The 16,809-nt window shown below is 44.5% G+C and overlaps 33 non-coding genes across 33 annotated transcripts; all 33 read left to right on the forward strand.

Moving 5' to 3' along the window:
• Positions 1 to 262: 262 nt before the first annotated feature.
• LOC145462055 (5S ribosomal RNA) lies at positions 263 to 381 on the forward strand. Its single transcript, XR_014041145.1, has one exon. It is a non-coding gene; the product is annotated as a 5S ribosomal RNA (ribosomal RNA).
• Positions 382 to 765: 384 nt separating this feature from the next.
• On the forward strand, positions 766 to 884 carry LOC145462057 (5S ribosomal RNA). The gene has a single exon (XR_014041146.1). It is a non-coding gene; the product is annotated as a 5S ribosomal RNA (ribosomal RNA).
• A 384-nt stretch (positions 885 to 1,268) lies between these two features.
• On the forward strand, positions 1,269 to 1,387 carry LOC145462058 (5S ribosomal RNA). Its single transcript, XR_014041147.1, has one exon. It is a non-coding gene; the product is annotated as a 5S ribosomal RNA (ribosomal RNA).
• Positions 1,388 to 1,771: 384 nt separating this feature from the next.
• LOC145462060 (5S ribosomal RNA) lies at positions 1,772 to 1,890 on the forward strand. Its single transcript, XR_014041149.1, has one exon. It is a non-coding gene; the product is annotated as a 5S ribosomal RNA (ribosomal RNA).
• A 385-nt stretch (positions 1,891 to 2,275) lies between these two features.
• On the forward strand, positions 2,276 to 2,394 carry LOC145462061 (5S ribosomal RNA). The gene has a single exon (XR_014041150.1). It is a non-coding gene; the product is annotated as a 5S ribosomal RNA (ribosomal RNA).
• Positions 2,395 to 2,779: 385 nt separating this feature from the next.
• Positions 2,780 to 2,898, forward strand: LOC145462062 (5S ribosomal RNA). The gene has a single exon (XR_014041151.1). It is a non-coding gene; the product is annotated as a 5S ribosomal RNA (ribosomal RNA).
• A 385-nt stretch (positions 2,899 to 3,283) lies between these two features.
• Positions 3,284 to 3,402, forward strand: LOC145462063 (5S ribosomal RNA). Its single transcript, XR_014041152.1, has one exon. It is a non-coding gene; the product is annotated as a 5S ribosomal RNA (ribosomal RNA).
• Positions 3,403 to 3,786: 384 nt separating this feature from the next.
• On the forward strand, positions 3,787 to 3,905 carry LOC145462064 (5S ribosomal RNA). The gene has a single exon (XR_014041153.1). It is a non-coding gene; the product is annotated as a 5S ribosomal RNA (ribosomal RNA).
• A 384-nt stretch (positions 3,906 to 4,289) lies between these two features.
• Positions 4,290 to 4,408, forward strand: LOC145462065 (5S ribosomal RNA). Its single transcript, XR_014041154.1, has one exon. It is a non-coding gene; the product is annotated as a 5S ribosomal RNA (ribosomal RNA).
• Positions 4,409 to 4,792: 384 nt separating this feature from the next.
• Positions 4,793 to 4,911, forward strand: LOC145462066 (5S ribosomal RNA). The gene has a single exon (XR_014041155.1). It is a non-coding gene; the product is annotated as a 5S ribosomal RNA (ribosomal RNA).
• A 384-nt stretch (positions 4,912 to 5,295) lies between these two features.
• Positions 5,296 to 5,414, forward strand: LOC145462067 (5S ribosomal RNA). Its single transcript, XR_014041156.1, has one exon. It is a non-coding gene; the product is annotated as a 5S ribosomal RNA (ribosomal RNA).
• A 384-nt stretch (positions 5,415 to 5,798) lies between these two features.
• LOC145462068 (5S ribosomal RNA) lies at positions 5,799 to 5,917 on the forward strand. Its single transcript, XR_014041157.1, has one exon. It is a non-coding gene; the product is annotated as a 5S ribosomal RNA (ribosomal RNA).
• Positions 5,918 to 6,302: 385 nt separating this feature from the next.
• On the forward strand, positions 6,303 to 6,421 carry LOC145461601 (5S ribosomal RNA). The gene has a single exon (XR_014040729.1). It is a non-coding gene; the product is annotated as a 5S ribosomal RNA (ribosomal RNA).
• A 384-nt stretch (positions 6,422 to 6,805) lies between these two features.
• On the forward strand, positions 6,806 to 6,924 carry LOC145462069 (5S ribosomal RNA). The gene has a single exon (XR_014041158.1). It is a non-coding gene; the product is annotated as a 5S ribosomal RNA (ribosomal RNA).
• A 385-nt stretch (positions 6,925 to 7,309) lies between these two features.
• Positions 7,310 to 7,428, forward strand: LOC145462071 (5S ribosomal RNA). The gene has a single exon (XR_014041160.1). It is a non-coding gene; the product is annotated as a 5S ribosomal RNA (ribosomal RNA).
• A 384-nt stretch (positions 7,429 to 7,812) lies between these two features.
• LOC145462073 (5S ribosomal RNA) lies at positions 7,813 to 7,931 on the forward strand. Its single transcript, XR_014041161.1, has one exon. It is a non-coding gene; the product is annotated as a 5S ribosomal RNA (ribosomal RNA).
• Positions 7,932 to 8,315: 384 nt separating this feature from the next.
• LOC145462074 (5S ribosomal RNA) lies at positions 8,316 to 8,434 on the forward strand. Its single transcript, XR_014041162.1, has one exon. It is a non-coding gene; the product is annotated as a 5S ribosomal RNA (ribosomal RNA).
• A 385-nt stretch (positions 8,435 to 8,819) lies between these two features.
• Positions 8,820 to 8,938, forward strand: LOC145461602 (5S ribosomal RNA). Its single transcript, XR_014040730.1, has one exon. It is a non-coding gene; the product is annotated as a 5S ribosomal RNA (ribosomal RNA).
• A 385-nt stretch (positions 8,939 to 9,323) lies between these two features.
• On the forward strand, positions 9,324 to 9,442 carry LOC145462075 (5S ribosomal RNA). The gene has a single exon (XR_014041163.1). It is a non-coding gene; the product is annotated as a 5S ribosomal RNA (ribosomal RNA).
• A 384-nt stretch (positions 9,443 to 9,826) lies between these two features.
• LOC145462076 (5S ribosomal RNA) lies at positions 9,827 to 9,945 on the forward strand. The gene has a single exon (XR_014041164.1). It is a non-coding gene; the product is annotated as a 5S ribosomal RNA (ribosomal RNA).
• A 384-nt stretch (positions 9,946 to 10,329) lies between these two features.
• On the forward strand, positions 10,330 to 10,448 carry LOC145461603 (5S ribosomal RNA). Its single transcript, XR_014040731.1, has one exon. It is a non-coding gene; the product is annotated as a 5S ribosomal RNA (ribosomal RNA).
• A 385-nt stretch (positions 10,449 to 10,833) lies between these two features.
• LOC145462077 (5S ribosomal RNA) lies at positions 10,834 to 10,952 on the forward strand. Its single transcript, XR_014041165.1, has one exon. It is a non-coding gene; the product is annotated as a 5S ribosomal RNA (ribosomal RNA).
• Positions 10,953 to 11,336: 384 nt separating this feature from the next.
• LOC145462078 (5S ribosomal RNA) lies at positions 11,337 to 11,455 on the forward strand. The gene has a single exon (XR_014041166.1). It is a non-coding gene; the product is annotated as a 5S ribosomal RNA (ribosomal RNA).
• Positions 11,456 to 11,840: 385 nt separating this feature from the next.
• Positions 11,841 to 11,959, forward strand: LOC145462079 (5S ribosomal RNA). The gene has a single exon (XR_014041167.1). It is a non-coding gene; the product is annotated as a 5S ribosomal RNA (ribosomal RNA).
• A 384-nt stretch (positions 11,960 to 12,343) lies between these two features.
• On the forward strand, positions 12,344 to 12,462 carry LOC145462080 (5S ribosomal RNA). The gene has a single exon (XR_014041168.1). It is a non-coding gene; the product is annotated as a 5S ribosomal RNA (ribosomal RNA).
• Positions 12,463 to 12,846: 384 nt separating this feature from the next.
• On the forward strand, positions 12,847 to 12,965 carry LOC145462081 (5S ribosomal RNA). The gene has a single exon (XR_014041169.1). It is a non-coding gene; the product is annotated as a 5S ribosomal RNA (ribosomal RNA).
• A 384-nt stretch (positions 12,966 to 13,349) lies between these two features.
• On the forward strand, positions 13,350 to 13,468 carry LOC145462083 (5S ribosomal RNA). Its single transcript, XR_014041171.1, has one exon. It is a non-coding gene; the product is annotated as a 5S ribosomal RNA (ribosomal RNA).
• Positions 13,469 to 13,852: 384 nt separating this feature from the next.
• LOC145462084 (5S ribosomal RNA) lies at positions 13,853 to 13,971 on the forward strand. Its single transcript, XR_014041172.1, has one exon. It is a non-coding gene; the product is annotated as a 5S ribosomal RNA (ribosomal RNA).
• Positions 13,972 to 14,356: 385 nt separating this feature from the next.
• Positions 14,357 to 14,475, forward strand: LOC145462085 (5S ribosomal RNA). The gene has a single exon (XR_014041173.1). It is a non-coding gene; the product is annotated as a 5S ribosomal RNA (ribosomal RNA).
• A 384-nt stretch (positions 14,476 to 14,859) lies between these two features.
• On the forward strand, positions 14,860 to 14,978 carry LOC145462086 (5S ribosomal RNA). Its single transcript, XR_014041174.1, has one exon. It is a non-coding gene; the product is annotated as a 5S ribosomal RNA (ribosomal RNA).
• A 384-nt stretch (positions 14,979 to 15,362) lies between these two features.
• Positions 15,363 to 15,481, forward strand: LOC145462087 (5S ribosomal RNA). Its single transcript, XR_014041175.1, has one exon. It is a non-coding gene; the product is annotated as a 5S ribosomal RNA (ribosomal RNA).
• A 384-nt stretch (positions 15,482 to 15,865) lies between these two features.
• LOC145460715 (5S ribosomal RNA) lies at positions 15,866 to 15,984 on the forward strand. Its single transcript, XR_014039885.1, has one exon. It is a non-coding gene; the product is annotated as a 5S ribosomal RNA (ribosomal RNA).
• A 384-nt stretch (positions 15,985 to 16,368) lies between these two features.
• Positions 16,369 to 16,487, forward strand: LOC145460717 (5S ribosomal RNA). The gene has a single exon (XR_014039886.1). It is a non-coding gene; the product is annotated as a 5S ribosomal RNA (ribosomal RNA).
• Positions 16,488 to 16,809: the final 322 nt, after the last annotated feature.

Raw genomic sequence — 16,809 nt, forward strand, 5'->3', positions numbered from 1 at the left:
GCATATTAGAAGATTTTCTTGTTTGATTACAGCACTGCAACACTGAGCAGCACACTGGAGGCAATCTCTTGAATGTGGCTTTGATGACTGACCATTGGAGAATCGCCCTTTTGTGATTTGAAGTCTTAGCTGGCTTTGGAATCTCTGGGTTAAGTAGCCGAGACGTAATTGGAAATTCATCACAACAGCAATTAAAGGCCTTCCTTCTAAGAGACTTAAAAGAGAGTCCAAGCAATTGGGCAAGGTTTGAGTTGTTTCTTTCGTCTACGACCACACCACAGGGAACGTACCGGTTCTCGTCCGATCACCGAAGTCAAGTCCTGTTGGGCGGCGTCAGTACCTGGCTGGGTGACCACCTGGGAATACGCCGTGTTGTAGACTTTTGGACCCATTTTGGGACTGGACTCTTCAGAGAAGATTTCCATACGCCTCCACATCATTGATCCCTCTGTTTTCAAAATGTTGTCTTTTTTTTTTTGAATTATTTTTCCAGCAAGTTGACAGCATATTAGAAGATTTTCTTGTTTGATTACAGCACTGCAACACTGAGCAGCACACTGGAGGCAATCTCTTGAATGTGGCTTTGATGACTGACCATTGGAGAATCGCCCTTTTGTGATTTGAAGTCTTAGCTGGCTTTGGAATCTCTGGGTTAAGTAGCCGAGACGTAATTGGAAATTCATCACAACAGCAATTAAAGGCCTTCCTTCTAAGAGACTTAAAAGAGAGTCCAAGCAATTGGGCAAGGTTTGAGTTGTTTCTTTCGTCTACGACCACACCACAGGGAACGTACCGGTTCTCGTCCGATCACCGAAGTCAAGTCCTGTTGGGCGGCGTCAGTACCTGGCTGGGTGACCACCTGGGAATACGCCGTGTTGTAGACTTTTGGACCCATTTTGGGACTGGACTCTTCAGAGAAGATTTCCATACGCCTCCACATCATTGATCCCTCTGTTTTCAAAATGTTGTCTTTTTTTTTTTGAATTATTTTTCCAGCAAGTTGACAGCATATTAGAAGATTTTCTTGTTTGATTACAGCACTGCAACACTGAGCAGCACACTGGAGGCAATCTCTTGAATGTGGCTTTGATGACTGACCATTGGAGAATCGCCCTTTTGTGATTTGAAGTCTTAGCTGGCTTTGGAATCTCTGGGTTAAGTAGCCGAGACGTAATTGGAAATTCATCACAACAGCAATTAAAGGCCTTCCTTCTAAGAGACTTAAAAGAGAGTCCAAGCAATTGGGCAAGGTTTGAGTTGTTTCTTTCGTCTACGACCACACCACAGGGAACGTACCGGTTCTCGTCCGATCACCGAAGTCAAGTCCTGTTGGGCGGCGTCAGTACCTGGCTGGGTGACCACCTGGGAATACGCCGTGTTGTAGACTTTTGGACCCATTTTGGGACTGGACTCTTCAGAGAAGATTTCCATACGCCTCCACATCATTGATCCCTCTGTTTTCAAAATGTTGTCTTTTTTTTTTTGAATTATTTTTCCAGCAAGTTGACAGCATATTAGAAGATTTTCTTGTTTGATTACAGCACTGCAACACTGAGCAGCACACTGGAGGCAATCTCTTGAATGTGGCTTTGATGACTGACCATTGGAGAATCGCCCTTTTGTGATTTGAAGTCTTAGCTGGCTTTGGAATCTCTGGGTTAAGTAGCCGAGACGTAATTGGAAATTCATCACAACAGCAATTAAAGGCCTTCCTTCTAAGAGACTTAAAAGAGAGTCCAAGCAATTGGGCAAGGTTTGAGTTGTTTCTTTCGTCTACGACCACACCACAGGGAACGTACCGGTTCTCGTCCGATCACCGAAGTCAAGTCCTGTTGGGCGGCGTCAGTACCTGGCTGGGTGACCACCTGGGAATACGCCGTGTTGTAGACTTTTGGACCCATTTTGGGACTGGACTCTTCAGAGAAGATTTCCATACGCCTCCACATCATTGATCCCTCTGTTTTCAAAATGTTGTCTTTTTTTTTTTTGAATTATTTTTCCAGCAAGTTGACAGCATATTAGAAGATTTTCTTGTTTGATTACAGCACTGCAACACTGAGCAGCACACTGGAGGCAATCTCTTGAATGTGGCTTTGATGACTGACCATTGGAGAATCGCCCTTTTGTGATTTGAAGTCTTAGCTGGCTTTGGAATCTCTGGGTTAAGTAGCCGAGACGTAATTGGAAATTCATCACAACAGCAATTAAAGGCCTTCCTTCTAAGAGACTTAAAAGAGAGTCCAAGCAATTGGGCAAGGTTTGAGTTGTTTCTTTCGTCTACGACCACACCACAGGGAACGTACCGGTTCTCGTCCGATCACCGAAGTCAAGTCCTGTTGGGCGGCGTCAGTACCTGGCTGGGTGACCACCTGGGAATACGCCGTGTTGTAGACTTTTGGACCCATTTTGGGACTGGACTCTTCAGAGAAGATTTCCATACGCCTCCACATCATTGATCCCTCTGTTTTCAAAATGTTGTCTTTTTTTTTTTTGAATTATTTTTCCAGCAAGTTGACAGCATATTAGAAGATTTTCTTGTTTGATTACAGCACTGCAACACTGAGCAGCACACTGGAGGCAATCTGTTGAATGTGGCTTTGATGACTGACCATTGGAGAATCGCCCTTTTGTGATTTGAAGTCTTAGCTGGCTTTGGAATCTCTGGGTTAAGTAGCCGAGACGTAATTGGAAATTCATCACAACAGCAATTAAAGGCCTTCCTTCTAAGAGACTTAAAAGAGAGTCCAAGCAATTGGGCAAGGTTTGAGTTGTTTCTTTCGTCTACGACCACACCACAGGGAACGTACCGGTTCTCGTCCGATCACCGAAGTCAAGTCCTGTTGGGCGGCGTCAGTACCTGGCTGGGTGACCACCTGGGAATACGCCGTGTTGTAGACTTTTGGACCCATTTTGGGACTGGACTCTTCAGAGAAGATTTCCATACGCCTCCACATCATTGATCCCTCTGTTTTCAAAATGTTGTCTTTTTTTTTTTTGAATTATTTTTCCAGCAAGTTGACAGCATATTAGAAGATTTTCTTGTTTGATTACAGCACTGCAACACTGAGCAGTACACTGGAGGCAATCTCTTGAATGTGGCTTTGATGACTGACCATTGGAGAATCGCCCTTTTGTGATTTGAAGTCTTAGCTGGCTTTGGAATCTCTGGGTTAAGTAGCCGAGACGTAATTGGAAATTCATCACAACAGCAATTAAAGGCCTTCCTTCTAAGAGACTTAAAAGAGAGTCCAAGCAATTGGGCAAGGTTTGAGTTGTTTCTTTCGTCTACGACCACACCACAGGGAACGTACCGGTTCTCGTCCGATCACCGAAGTCAAGTCCTGTTGGGCGGCGTCAGTACCTGGCTGGGTGACCACCTGGGAATACGCCGTGTTGTAGACTTTTGGACCCATTTTGGGACTGGACTCTTCAGAGAAGATTTCCATACGCCTCCACATCATTGATCCCTCTGTTTTCAAAATGTTGTCTTTTTTTTTTTGAATTATTTTTCCAGCAAGTTGACAGCATATTAGAAGATTTTCTTGTTTGATTACAGCACTGCAACACTGAGCAGCACACTGGAGGCAATCTCTTGAATGTGGCTTTGATGACTGACCATTGGAGAATCGCCCTTTTGTGATTTGAAGTCTTAGCTGGCTTTGGAATCTCTGGGTTAAGTAGCCGAGACGTAATTGGAAATTCATCACAACAGCAATTAAAGGCCTTCCTTCTAAGAGACTTAAAAGAGAGTCCAAGCAATTGGGCAAGGTTTGAGTTGTTTCTTTCGTCTACGACCACACCACAGGGAACGTACCGGTTCTCGTCCGATCACCGAAGTCAAGTCCTGTTGGGCGGCGTCAGTACCTGGCTGGGTGACCACCTGGGAATACGCCGTGTTGTAGACTTTTGGACCCATTTTGGGACTGGACTCTTCAGAGAAGATTTCCATACGCCTCCACATCATTGATCCCTCTGTTTTCAAAATGTTGTCTTTTTTTTTTTGAATTATTTTTCCAGCAAGTTGACAGCATATTAGAAGATTTTCTTGTTTGATTACAGCACTGCAACACTGAGCAGCACACTGGAGGCAATCTCTTGAATGTGGCTTTGATGACTGACCATTGGAGAATCGCCCTTTTGTGATTTGAAGTCTTAGCTGGCTTTGGAATCTCTGGGTTAAGTAGCCGAGACGTAATTGGAAATTCATCACAACAGCAATTAAAGGCCTTCCTTCTAAGAGACTTAAAAGAGAGTCCAAGCAATTGGGCAAGGTTTGAGTTGTTTCTTTCGTCTACGACCACACCACAGGGAACGTACCGGTTCTCGTCCGATCACCGAAGTCAAGTCCTGTTGGGCGGCGTCAGTACCTGGCTGGGTGACCACCTGGGAATACGCCGTGTTGTAGACTTTTGGACCCATTTTGGGACTGGACTCTTCAGAGAAGATTTCCATACGCCTCCACATCATTGATCCCTCTGTTTTCAAAATGTTGTCTTTTTTTTTTTGAATTATTTTTCCAGCAAGTTGACAGCATATTAGAAGATTTTCTTGTTTGATTACAGCACTGCAACACTGAGCAGCACACTGGAGGCAATCTCTTGAATGTGGCTTTGATGACTGACCATTGGAGAATCGCCCTTTTGTGATTTGAAGTCTTAGCTGGCTTTGGAATCTCTGGGTTAAGTAGCCGAGACGTAATTGGAAATTCATCACAACAGCAATTAAAGGCCTTCCTTCTAAGAGACTTAAAAGAGAGTCCAAGCAATTGGGCAAGGTTTGAGTTGTTTCTTTCGTCTACGACCACACCACAGGGAACGTACCGGTTCTCGTCCGATCACCGAAGTCAAGTCCTGTTGGGCGGCGTCAGTACCTGGCTGGGTGACCACCTGGGAATACGCCGTGTTGTAGACTTTTGGACCCATTTTGGGACTGGACTCTTCAGAGAAGATTTCCATACGCCTCCACATCATTGATCCCTCTGTTTTCAAAATGTTGTCTTTTTTTTTTTGAATTATTTTTCCAGCAAGTTGACAGCATATTAGAAGATTTTCTTGTTTGATTACAGCACTGCAACACTGAGCAGCACACTGGAGGCAATCTGTTGAATGTGGCTTTGATGACTGACCATTGGAGAATCGCCCTTTTGTGATTTGAAGTCTTAGCTGGCTTTGGAATCTCTGGGTTAAGTAGCCGAGACGTAATTGGAAATTCATCACAACAGCAATTAAAGGCCTTCCTTCTAAGAGACTTAAAAGAGAGTCCAAGCAATTGGGCAAGGTTTGAGTTGTTTCTTTCGTCTACGACCACACCACAGGGAACGTACCGGTTCTCGTCCGATCACCGAAGTCAAGTCCTGTTGGGCGGCGTCAGTACCTGGCTGGGTGACCACCTGGGAATACGCCGTGTTGTAGACTTTTGGACCCATTTTGGGACTGGACTCTTCAGAGAAGATTTCCATACGCCTCCACATCATTGATCCCTCTGTTTTCAAAATGTTGTCTTTTTTTTTTTGAATTATTTTTCCAGCAAGTTGACAGCATATTAGAAGATTTTCTTGTTTGATTACAGCACTGCAACACTGAGCAGCACACTGGAGGCAATCTCTTGAATGTGGCTTTGATGACTGACCATTGGAGAATCGCCCTTTTGTGATTTGAAGTCTTAGCTGGCTTTGGAATCTCTGGGTTAAGTAGCCGAGACGTAATTGGAAATTCATCACAACAGCAATTAAAGGCCTTCCTTCTAAGAGACTTAAAAGAGAGTCCAAGCAATTGGGCAAGGTTTGAGTTGTTTCTTTCGTCTACGACCACACCACAGGGAACGTACCGGTTCTCGTCCGATCACCGAAGTCAAGTCCTGTTGGGCGGCGTCAGTACCTGGCTGGGTGACCACCTGGGAATACGCCGTGTTGTAGACTTTTGGACCCATTTTGGGACTGGACTCTTCAGAGAAGATTTCCATACGCCTCCACATCATTGATCCCTCTGTTTTCAAAATGTTGTCTTTTTTTTTTTTGAATTATTTTTCCAGCAAGTTGACAGCATATTAGAAGATTTTCTTGTTTGATTACAGCACTGCAACACTGAGCAGCACACTGGAGGCAATCTCTTGAATGTGGCTTTGATGACTGACCATTGGAGAATCGCCCTTTTGTGATTTGAAGTCTTAGCTGGCTTTGGAATCTCTGGGTTAAGTAGCCGAGACGTAATTGGAAATTCATCACAACAGCAATTAAAGGCCTTCCTTCTAAGAGACTTAAAAGAGAGTCCAAGCAATTGGGCAAGGTTTGAGTTGTTTCTTTCGTCTACGACCACACCACAGGGAACGTATCGGTTCTCGTCCGATCACCGAAGTCAAGTCCTGTTGGGCGGCGTCAGTACCTGGCTGGGTGACCACCTGGGAATACGCCGTGTTGTAGACTTTTGGACCCATTTTGGGACTGGACTCTTCAGAGAAGATTTCCATACGCCTCCACATCATTGATCCCTCTGTTTTCAAAATGTTGTCTTTTTTTTTTTGAATTATTTTTCCAGCAAGTTGACAGCATATTAGAAGATTTTCTTGTTTGATTACAGCACTGCAACACTGAGCAGCACACTGGAGGCAATCTGTTGAATGTGGCTTTGATGACTGACCATTGGAGAATCGCCCTTTTGTGATTTGAAGTCTTAGCTGGCTTTGGAATCTCTGGGTTAAGTAGCCGAGACGTAATTGGAAATTCATCACAACAGCAATTAAAGGCCTTCCTTCTAAGAGACTTAAAAGAGAGTCCAAGCAATTGGGCAAGGTTTGAGTTGTTTCTTTCGTCTACGACCACACCACAGGGAACGTACCGGTTCTCGTCCGATCACCGAAGTCAAGTCCTGTTGGGCGGCGTCAGTACCTGGCTGGGTGACCACCTGGGAATACGCCGTGTTGTAGACTTTTGGACCCATTTTGGGACTGGACTCTTCAGAGAAGATTTCCATACGCCTCCACATCATTGATCCCTCTGTTTTCAAAATGTTGTCTTTTTTTTTTTTGAATTATTTTTCCAGCAAGTTGACAGCATATTAGAAGATTTTCTTGTTTGATTACAGCACTGCAACACTGAGCAGCACACTGGAGGCAATCTGTTGAATGTGGCTTTGATGACTGACCATTGGAGAATCGCCCTTTTGTGATTTGAAGTCTTAGCTGGCTTTGGAATCTCTGGGTTAAGTAGCCGAGACGTAATTGGAAATTCATCACAACAGCAATTAAAGGCCTTCCTTCTAAGAGACTTAAAAGAGAGTCCAAGCAATTGGGCAAGGTTTGAGTTGTTTCTTTCGTCTACGACCACACCACAGGGAACGTACCGGTTCTCGTCCGATCACCGAAGTCAAGTCCTGTTGGGCGGCGTCAGTACCTGGCTGGGTGACCACCTGGGAATACGCCGTGTTGTAGACTTTTGGACCCATTTTGGGACTGGACTCTTCAGAGAAGATTTCCATACGCCTCCACATCATTGATCCCTCTGTTTTCAAAATGTTGTCTTTTTTTTTTTGAATTATTTTTCCAGCAAGTTGACAGCATATTAGAAGATTTTCTTGTTTGATTACAGCACTGCAACACTGAGCAGCACACTGGAGGCAATCTCTTGAATGTGGCTTTGATGACTGACCATTGGAGAATCGCCCTTTTGTGATTTGAAGTCTTAGCTGGCTTTGGAATCTCTGGGTTAAGTAGCCGAGACGTAATTGGAAATTCATCACAACAGCAATTAAAGGCCTTCCTTCTAAGAGACTTAAAAGAGAGTCCAAGCAATTGGGCAAGGTTTGAGTTGTTTCTTTCGTCTACGACCACACCACAGGGAACGTACCGGTTCTCGTCCGATCACCGAAGTCAAGTCCTGTTGGGCGGCGTCAGTACCTGGCTGGGTGACCACCTGGGAATACGCCGTGTTGTAGACTTTTGGACCCATTTTGGGACTGGACTCTTCAGAGAAGATTTCCATACGCCTCCACATCATTGATCCCTCTGTTTTCAAAATGTTGTCTTTTTTTTTTTGAATTATTTTTCCAGCAAGTTGACAGCATATTAGAAGATTTTCTTGTTTGATTACAGCACTGCAACACTGAGCAGCACACTGGAGGCAATCTCTTGAATGTGGCTTTGATGACTGACCATTGGAGAATCGCCCTTTTGTGATTTGAAGTCTTAGCTGGCTTTGGAATCTCTGGGTTAAGTAGCCGAGACGTAATTGGAAATTCATCACAACAGCAATTAAAGGCCTTCCTTCTAAGAGACTTAAAAGAGAGTCCAAGCAATTGGGCAAGGTTTGAGTTGTTTCTTTCGTCTACGACCACACCACAGGGAACGTACCGGTTCTCGTCCGATCACCGAAGTCAAGTCCTGTTGGGCGGCGTCAGTACCTGGCTGGGTGACCACCTGGGAATACGCCGTGTTGTAGACTTTTGGACCCATTTTGGGACTGGACTCTTCAGAGAAGATTTCCATACGCCTCCACATCATTGATCCCTCTGTTTTCAAAATGTTGTCTTTTTTTTTTTTGAATTATTTTTCCAGCAAGTTGACAGCATATTAGAAGATTTTCTTGTTTGATTACAGCACTGCAACACTGAGCAGCACACTGGAGGCAATCTCTTGAATGTGGCTTTGATGACTGACCATTGGAGAATCGCCCTTTTGTGATTTGAAGTCTTAGCTGGCTTTGGAATCTCTGGGTTAAGTAGCCGAGACGTAATTGGAAATTCATCACAACAGCAATTAAAGGCCTTCCTTCTAAGAGACTTAAAAGAGAGTCCAAGCAATTGGGCAAGGTTTGAGTTGTTTCTTTCGTCTACGACCACACCACAGGGAACGTATCGGTTCTCGTCCGATCACCGAAGTCAAGTCCTGTTGGGCGGCGTCAGTACCTGGCTGGGTGACCACCTGGGAATACGCCGTGTTGTAGACTTTTGGACCCATTTTGGGACTGGACTCTTCACAGAAGATTTCCATACGCCTCCACATCATTGATCCCTCTGTTTTCAAAATGTTGTCTTTTTTTTTTTTGAATTATTTTTCCAGCAAGTTGACAGCATATTAGAAGATTTTCTTGTTTGATTACAGCACTGCAACACTGAGCAGCACACTGGAGGCAATCTGTTGAATGTGGCTTTGATGACTGACCATTGGAGAATCGCCCTTTTGTGATTTGAAGTCTTAGCTGGCTTTGGAATCTCTGGGTTAAGTAGCCGAGACGTAATTGGAAATTCATCACAACAGCAATTAAAGGCCTTCCTTCTAAGAGACTTAAAAGAGAGTCCAAGCAATTGGGCAAGGTTTGAGTTGTTTCTTTCGTCTACGACCACACCACAGGGAACGTACCGGTTCTCGTCCGATCACCGAAGTCAAGTCCTGTTGGGCGGCGTCAGTACCTGGCTGGGTGACCACCTGGGAATACGCCGTGTTGTAGACTTTTGGACCCATTTTGGGACTGGACTCTTCAGAGAAGATTTCCATACGCCTCCACATCATTGATCCCTCTGTTTTCAAAATGTTGTCTTTTTTTTTTTGAATTATTTTTCCAGCAAGTTGACAGCATATTAGAAGATTTTCTTGTTTGATTACAGCACTGCAACACTGAGCAGCACACTGGAGGCAATCTCTTGAATGTGGCTTTGATGACTGACCATTGGAGAATCGCCCTTTTGTGATTTGAAGTCTTAGCTGGCTTTGGAATCTCTGGGTTAAGTAGCCGAGACGTAATTGGAAATTCATCACAACAGCAATTAAAGGCCTTCCTTCTAAGAGACTTAAAAGAGAGTCCAAGCAATTGGGCAAGGTTTGAGTTGTTTCTTTCGTCTACGACCACACCACAGGGAACGTACCGGTTCTCGTCCGATCACCGAAGTCAAGTCCTGTTGGGCGGCGTCAGTACCTGGCTGGGTGACCACCTGGGAATACGCCGTGTTGTAGACTTTTGGACCCATTTTGGGACTGGACTCTTCAGAGAAGATTTCCATACGCCTCCACATCATTGATCCCTCTGTTTTCAAAATGTTGTCTTTTTTTTTTTGAATTATTTTTCCAGCAAGTTGACAGCATATTAGAAGATTTTCTTGTTTGATTACAGCACTGCAACACTGAGCAGCACACTGGAGGCAATCTCTTGAATGTGGCTTTGATGACTGACCATTGGAGAATCGCCCTTTTGTGATTTGAAGTCTTAGCTGGCTTTGGAATCTCTGGGTTAAGTAGCCGAGACGTAATTGGAAATTCATCACAACAGCAATTAAAGGCCTTCCTTCTAAGAGACTTAAAAGAGAGTCCAAGCAATTGGGCAAGGTTTGAGTTGTTTCTTTCGTCTACGACCACACCACAGGGAACGTATCGGTTCTCGTCCGATCACCGAAGTCAAGTCCTGTTGGGCGGCGTCAGTACCTGGCTGGGTGACCACCTGGGAATACGCCGTGTTGTAGACTTTTGGACCCATTTTGGGACTGGACTCTTCAGAGAAGATTTCCATACGCCTCCACATCATTGATCCCTCTGTTTTCAAAATGTTGTCTTTTTTTTTTTTGAATTATTTTTCCAGCAAGTTGACAGCATATTAGAAGATTTTCTTGTTTGATTACAGCACTGCAACACTGAGCAGCACACTGGAGGCAATCTCTTGAATGTGGCTTTGATGACTGACCATTGGAGAATCGCCCTTTTGTGATTTGAAGTCTTAGCTGGCTTTGGAATCTCTGGGTTAAGTAGCCGAGACGTAATTGGAAATTCATCACAACAGCAATTAAAGGCCTTCCTTCTAAGAGACTTAAAAGAGAGTCCAAGCAATTGGGCAAGGTTTGAGTTGTTTCTTTCGTCTACGACCACACCACAGGGAACGTACCGGTTCTCGTCCGATCACCGAAGTCAAGTCCTGTTGGGCGGCGTCAGTACCTGGCTGGGTGACCACCTGGGAATACGCCGTGTTGTAGACTTTTGGACCCATTTTGGGACTGGACTCTTCAGAGAAGATTTCCATACGCCTCCACATCATTGATCCCTCTGTTTTCAAAATGTTGTCTTTTTTTTTTTGAATTATTTTTCCAGCAAGTTGACAGCATATTAGAAGATTTTCTTGTTTGATTACAGCACTGCAACACTGAGCAGCACACTGGAGGCAATCTCTTGAATGTGGCTTTGATGACTGACCATTGGAGAATCGCCCTTTTGTGATTTGAAGTCTTAGCTGGCTTTGGAATCTCTGGGTTAAGTAGCCGAGACGTAATTGGAAATTCATCACAACAGCAATTAAAGGCCTTCCTTCTAAGAGACTTAAAAGAGAGTCCAAGCAATTGGGCAAGGTTTGAGTTGTTTCTTTCGTCTACGACCACACCACAGGGAACGTACCGGTTCTCGTCCGATCACCGAAGTCAAGTCCTGTTGGGCGGCGTCAGTACCTGGCTGGGTGACCACCTGGGAATACGCCGTGTTGTAGACTTTTGGACCCATTTTGGGACTGGACTCTTCAGAGAAGATTTCCATACGCCTCCACATCATTGATCCCTCTGTTTTCAAAATGTTGTCTTTTTTTTTTTTGAATTATTTTTCCAGCAAGTTGACAGCATATTAGAAGATTTTCTTGTTTGATTACAGCACTGCAACACTGAGCAGCACACTGGAGGCAATCTCTTGAATGTGGCTTTGATGACTGACCATTGGAGAATCGCCCTTTTGTGATTTGAAGTCTTAGCTGGCTTTGGAATCTCTGGGTTAAGTAGCCGAGACGTAATTGGAAATTCATCACAACAGCAATTAAAGGCCTTCCTTCTAAGAGACTTAAAAGAGAGTCCAAGCAATTGGGCAAGGTTTGAGTTGTTTCTTTCGTCTACGACCACACCACAGGGAACGTACCGGTTCTCGTCCGATCACCGAAGTCAAGTCCTGTTGGGCGGCGTCAGTACCTGGCTGGGTGACCACCTGGGAATACGCCGTGTTGTAGACTTTTGGACCCATTTTGGGACTGGACTCTTCAGAGAAGATTTCCATACGCCTCCACATCATTGATCCCTCTGTTTTCAAAATGTTGTCTTTTTTTTTTTGAATTATTTTTCCAGCAAGTTGACAGCATATTAGAAGATTTTCTTGTTTGATTACAGCACTGCAACACTGAGCAGCACACTGGAGGCAATCTCTTGAATGTGGCTTTGATGACTGACCATTGGAGAATCGCCCTTTTGTGATTTGAAGTCTTAGCTGGCTTTGGAATCTCTGGGTTAAGTAGCCGAGACGTAATTGGAAATTCATCACAACAGCAATTAAAGGCCTTCCTTCTAAGAGACTTAAAAGAGAGTCCAAGCAATTGGGCAAGGTTTGAGTTGTTTCTTTCGTCTACGACCACACCACAGGGAACGTACCGGTTCTCGTCCGATCACCGAAGTCAAGTCCTGTTGGGCGGCGTCAGTACCTGGCTGGGTGACCACCTGGGAATACGCCGTGTTGTAGACTTTTGGACCCATTTTGGGACTGGACTCTTCAGAGAAGATTTCCATACGCCTCCACATCATTGATCCCTCTGTTTTCAAAATGTTGTCTTTTTTTTTTTGAATTATTTTTCCAGCAAGTTGACAGCATATTAGAAGATTTTCTTGTTTGATTACAGCACTGCAACACTGAGCAGCACACTGGAGGCAATCTGTTGAATGTGGCTTGGATGACTGACCATTGGAGAATCGCCCTTTTGTGATTTGAAGTCTTAGCTGGCTTTGGAATCTCTGGGTTAAGTAGCCGAGACGTAATTGGAAATTCATCACAACAGCAATTAAAGGCCTTCCTTCTAAGAGACTTAAAAGAGAGTCCAAGCAATTGGGCAAGGTTTGAGTTGTTTCTTTCGTCTACGACCACACCACAGGGAACGTACCGGTTCTCGTCCGATCACCGAAGTCAAGTCCTGTTGGGCGGCGTCAGTACCTGGCTGGGTGACCACCTGGGAATACGCCGTGTTGTAGACTTTTGGACCCATTTTGGGACTGGACTCTTCAGAGAAGATTTCCATACGCCTCCACATCATTGATCCCTCTGTTTTCAAAATGTTGTCTTTTTTTTTTTGAATTATTTTTCCAGCAAGTTGACAGCATATTAGAAGATTTTCTTGTTTGATTACAGCACTGCAACACTGAGCAGCACACTGGAGGCAATCTCTTGAATGTGGCTTTGATGACTGACCATTGGAGAATCGCCCTTTTGTGATTTGAAGTCTTAGCTGGCTTTGGAATCTCTGGGTTAAGTAGCCGAGACGTAATTGGAAATTCATCACAACAGCAATTAAAGGCCTTCCTTCTAAGAGACTTAAAAGAGAGTCCAAGCAATTGGGCAAGGTTTGAGTTGTTTCTTTCGTCTACGACCACACCACAGGGAACGTACCGGTTCTCGTCCGATCACCGAAGTCAAGTCCTGTTGGGCGGCGTCAGTACCTGGCTGGGTGACCACCTGGGAATACGCCGTGTTGTAGACTTTTGGACCCATTTTGGGACTGGACTCTTCAGAGAAGATTTCCATACGCCTCCACATCATTGATCCCTCTGTTTTCAAAATGTTGTCTTTTTTTTTTTGAATTATTTTTCCAGCAAGTTGACAGCATATTAGAAGATTTTCTTGTTTGATTACAGCACTGCAACACTGAGCAGCACACTGGAGGCAATCTGTTGAATGTGGCTTGGATGACTGACCATTGGAGAATCGCCCTTTTGTGATTTGAAGTCTTAGCTGGCTTTGGAATCTCTGGGTTAAGTAGCCGAGACGTAATTGGAAATTCATCACAACAGCAATTAAAGGCCTTCCTTCTAAGAGACTTAAAAGAGAGTCCAAGCAATTGGGCAAGGTTTGAGTTGTTTCTTTCGTCTACGACCACACCACAGGGAACGTACCGGTTCTCGTCCGATCACCGAAGTCAAGTCCTGTTGGGCGGCGTCAGTACCTGGCTGGGTGACCACCTGGGAATACGCCGTGTTGTAGACTTTTGGACCCATTTTGGGACTGGACTCTTCAGAGAAGATTTCCATACGCCTCCACATCATTGATCCCTCTGTTTTCAAAATGTTGTCTTTTTTTTTTTTGAATTATTTTTCCAGCAAGTTGACAGCATATTAGAAGATTTTCTTGTTTGATTACAGCACTGCAACACTGAGCAGCACACTGGAGGCAATCTCTTGAATGTGGCTTTGATGACTGACCATTGGAGAATCGCCCTTTTGTGATTTGAAGTCTTAGCTGGCTTTGGAATCTCTGGGTTAAGTAGCCGAGACGTAATTGGAAATTCATCACAACAGCAATTAAAGGCCTTCCTTCTAAGAGACTTAAAAGAGAGTCCAAGCAATTGGGCAAGGTTTGAGTTGTTTCTTTCGTCTACGACCACACCACAGGGAACGTACCGGTTCTCGTCCGATCACCGAAGTCAAGTCCTGTTGGGCGGCGTCAGTACCTGGCTGGGTGACCACCTGGGAATACGCCGTGTTGTAGACTTTTGGACCCATTTTGGGACTGGACTCTTCAGAGAAGATTTCCATACGCCTCCACATCATTGATCCCTCTGTTTTCAAAATGTTGTCTTTTTTTTTTTGAATTATTTTTCCAGCAAGTTGACAGCATATTAGAAGATTTTCTTGTTTGATTACAGCACTGCAACACTGAGCAGCACACTGGAGGCAATCTCTTGAATGTGGCTTTGATGACTGACCATTGGAGAATCGCCCTTTTGTGATTTGAAGTCTTAGCTGGCTTTGGAATCTCTGGGTTAAGTAGCCGAGACGTAATTGGAAATTCATCACAACAGCAATTAAAGGCCTTCCTTCTAAGAGACTTAAAAGAGAGTCCAAGCAATTGGGCAAGGTTTGAGTTGTTTCTTTCGTCTACGACCACACCACAGGGAACGTACCGGTTCTCGTCCGATCACCGAAGTCAAGTCCTGTTGGGCGGCGTCAGTACCTGGCTGGGTGACCACCTGGGAATACGCCGTGTTGTAGACTTTTGGACCCATTTTGGGACTGGACTCTTCAGAGAAGATTTCCATACGCCTCCACATCATTGATCCCTCTGTTTTCAAAATGTTGTCTTTTTTTTTTTGAATTATTTTTCCAGCAAGTTGACAGCATATTAGAAGATTTTCTTGTTTGATTACAGCACTGCAACACTGAGCAGCACACTGGAGGCAATCTGTTGAATGTGGCTTGGATGACTGACCATTGGAGAATCGCCCTTTTGTGATTTGAAGTCTTAGCTGGCTTTGGAATCTCTGGGTTAAGTAGCCGAGACGTAATTGGAAATTCATCACAACAGCAATTAAAGGCCTTCCTTCTAAGAGACTTAAAAGAGAGTCCAAGCAATTGGGCAAGGTTTGAGTTGTTTCTTTCGTCTACGACCACACCACAGGGAACGTACCGGTTCTCGTCCGATCACCGAAGTCAAGTCCTGTTGGGCGGCGTCAGTACCTGGCTGGGTGACCACCTGGGAATACGCCGTGTTGTAGACTTTTGGACCCATTTTGGGACTGGACTCTTCAGAGAAGATTTCCATACGCCTCCACATCATTGATCCCTCTGTTTTCAAAATGTTGTCTTTTTTTTTTTGAATTATTTTTCCAGCAAGTTGACAGCATATTAGAAGATTTTCTTGTTTGATTACAGCACTGCAACACTGAGCAGCACACTGGAGGCAATCTCTTGAATGTGGCTTTGATGACTGACCATTGGAGAATCGCCCTTTTGTGATTTGAAGTCTTAGCTGGCTTTGGAATCTCTGGGTTAAGTAGCCGAGACGTAATTGGAAATTCATCACAACAGCAATTAAAGGCCTTCCTTCTAAGAGACTTAAAAGAGAGTCCAAGCAATTGGGCAAGGTTTGAGTTGTTTCTTTCGTCTACGACCACACCACAGGGAACGTACCGGTTCTCGTCCGATCACCGAAGTCAAGTCCTGTTGGGCGGCGTCAGTACCTGGCTGGGTGACCACCTGGGAATACGCCGTGTTGTAGACTTTTGGACCCATTTTGGGACTGGACTCTTCAGAGAAGATTTCCATACGCCTCCACATCATTGATCCCTCTGTTTTCAAAATGTTGTCTTTTTTTTTTTGAATTATTTTTCCAGCAAGTTGACAGCATATTAGAAGATTTTCTTGTTTGATTACAGCACTGCAACACTGAGCAGCACACTGGAGGCAATCTCTTGAATGTGGCTTTGATGACTGACCATTGGAGAATCGCCCTTTTGTGATTTGAAGTCTTAGCTGGCTTTGGAATCTCTGGGTTAAGTAGCCGAGACGTAATTGGAAATTCATCACAACAGCAATTAAAGGCCTTCCTTCTAAGAGACTTAAAAGAGAGTCCAAGCAATTGGGCAAGGTTTGAGTTGTTTCTTTCGTCTACGACCACACCACAGGGAACGTACCGGTTCTCGTCCGATCACCGAAGTCAAGTCCTGTTGGGCGGCGTCAGTACCTGGCTGGGTGACCACCTGGGAATACGCCGTGTTGTAGACTTTTGGACCCATTTTGGGACTGGACTCTTCAGAGAAGATTTCCATACGCCTCCACATCATTGATCCCTCTGTTTTCAAAATGTTGTCTTTTTTTTTTTGAATTATTTTTCCAGCAAGTTGACAGCATATTAGAAGATTTTCTTGTTTGATTACAGCACTGCAACACTGAGCAGCACACTGGAGGCAATCTCTTGAATGTGGCTTTGATGACTGACCATTGGAGAATCGCCCTTTTGTGATTTGAAGTCTTAGCTGGCTTTGGAATCTCTGGGTTAAGTAGCCGAGACGTAATTGGAAATTCATCACAACAGCAATTAAAGGCC

Source organism: Orbicella franksi, chromosome 11 (genome assembly GCF_964199315.1).
Source record: "Orbicella franksi chromosome 11, jaOrbFran1.1, whole genome shotgun sequence".
NCBI classification, from domain to species: Eukaryota; Metazoa; Cnidaria; class Anthozoa; order Scleractinia; family Merulinidae; genus Orbicella; species Orbicella franksi.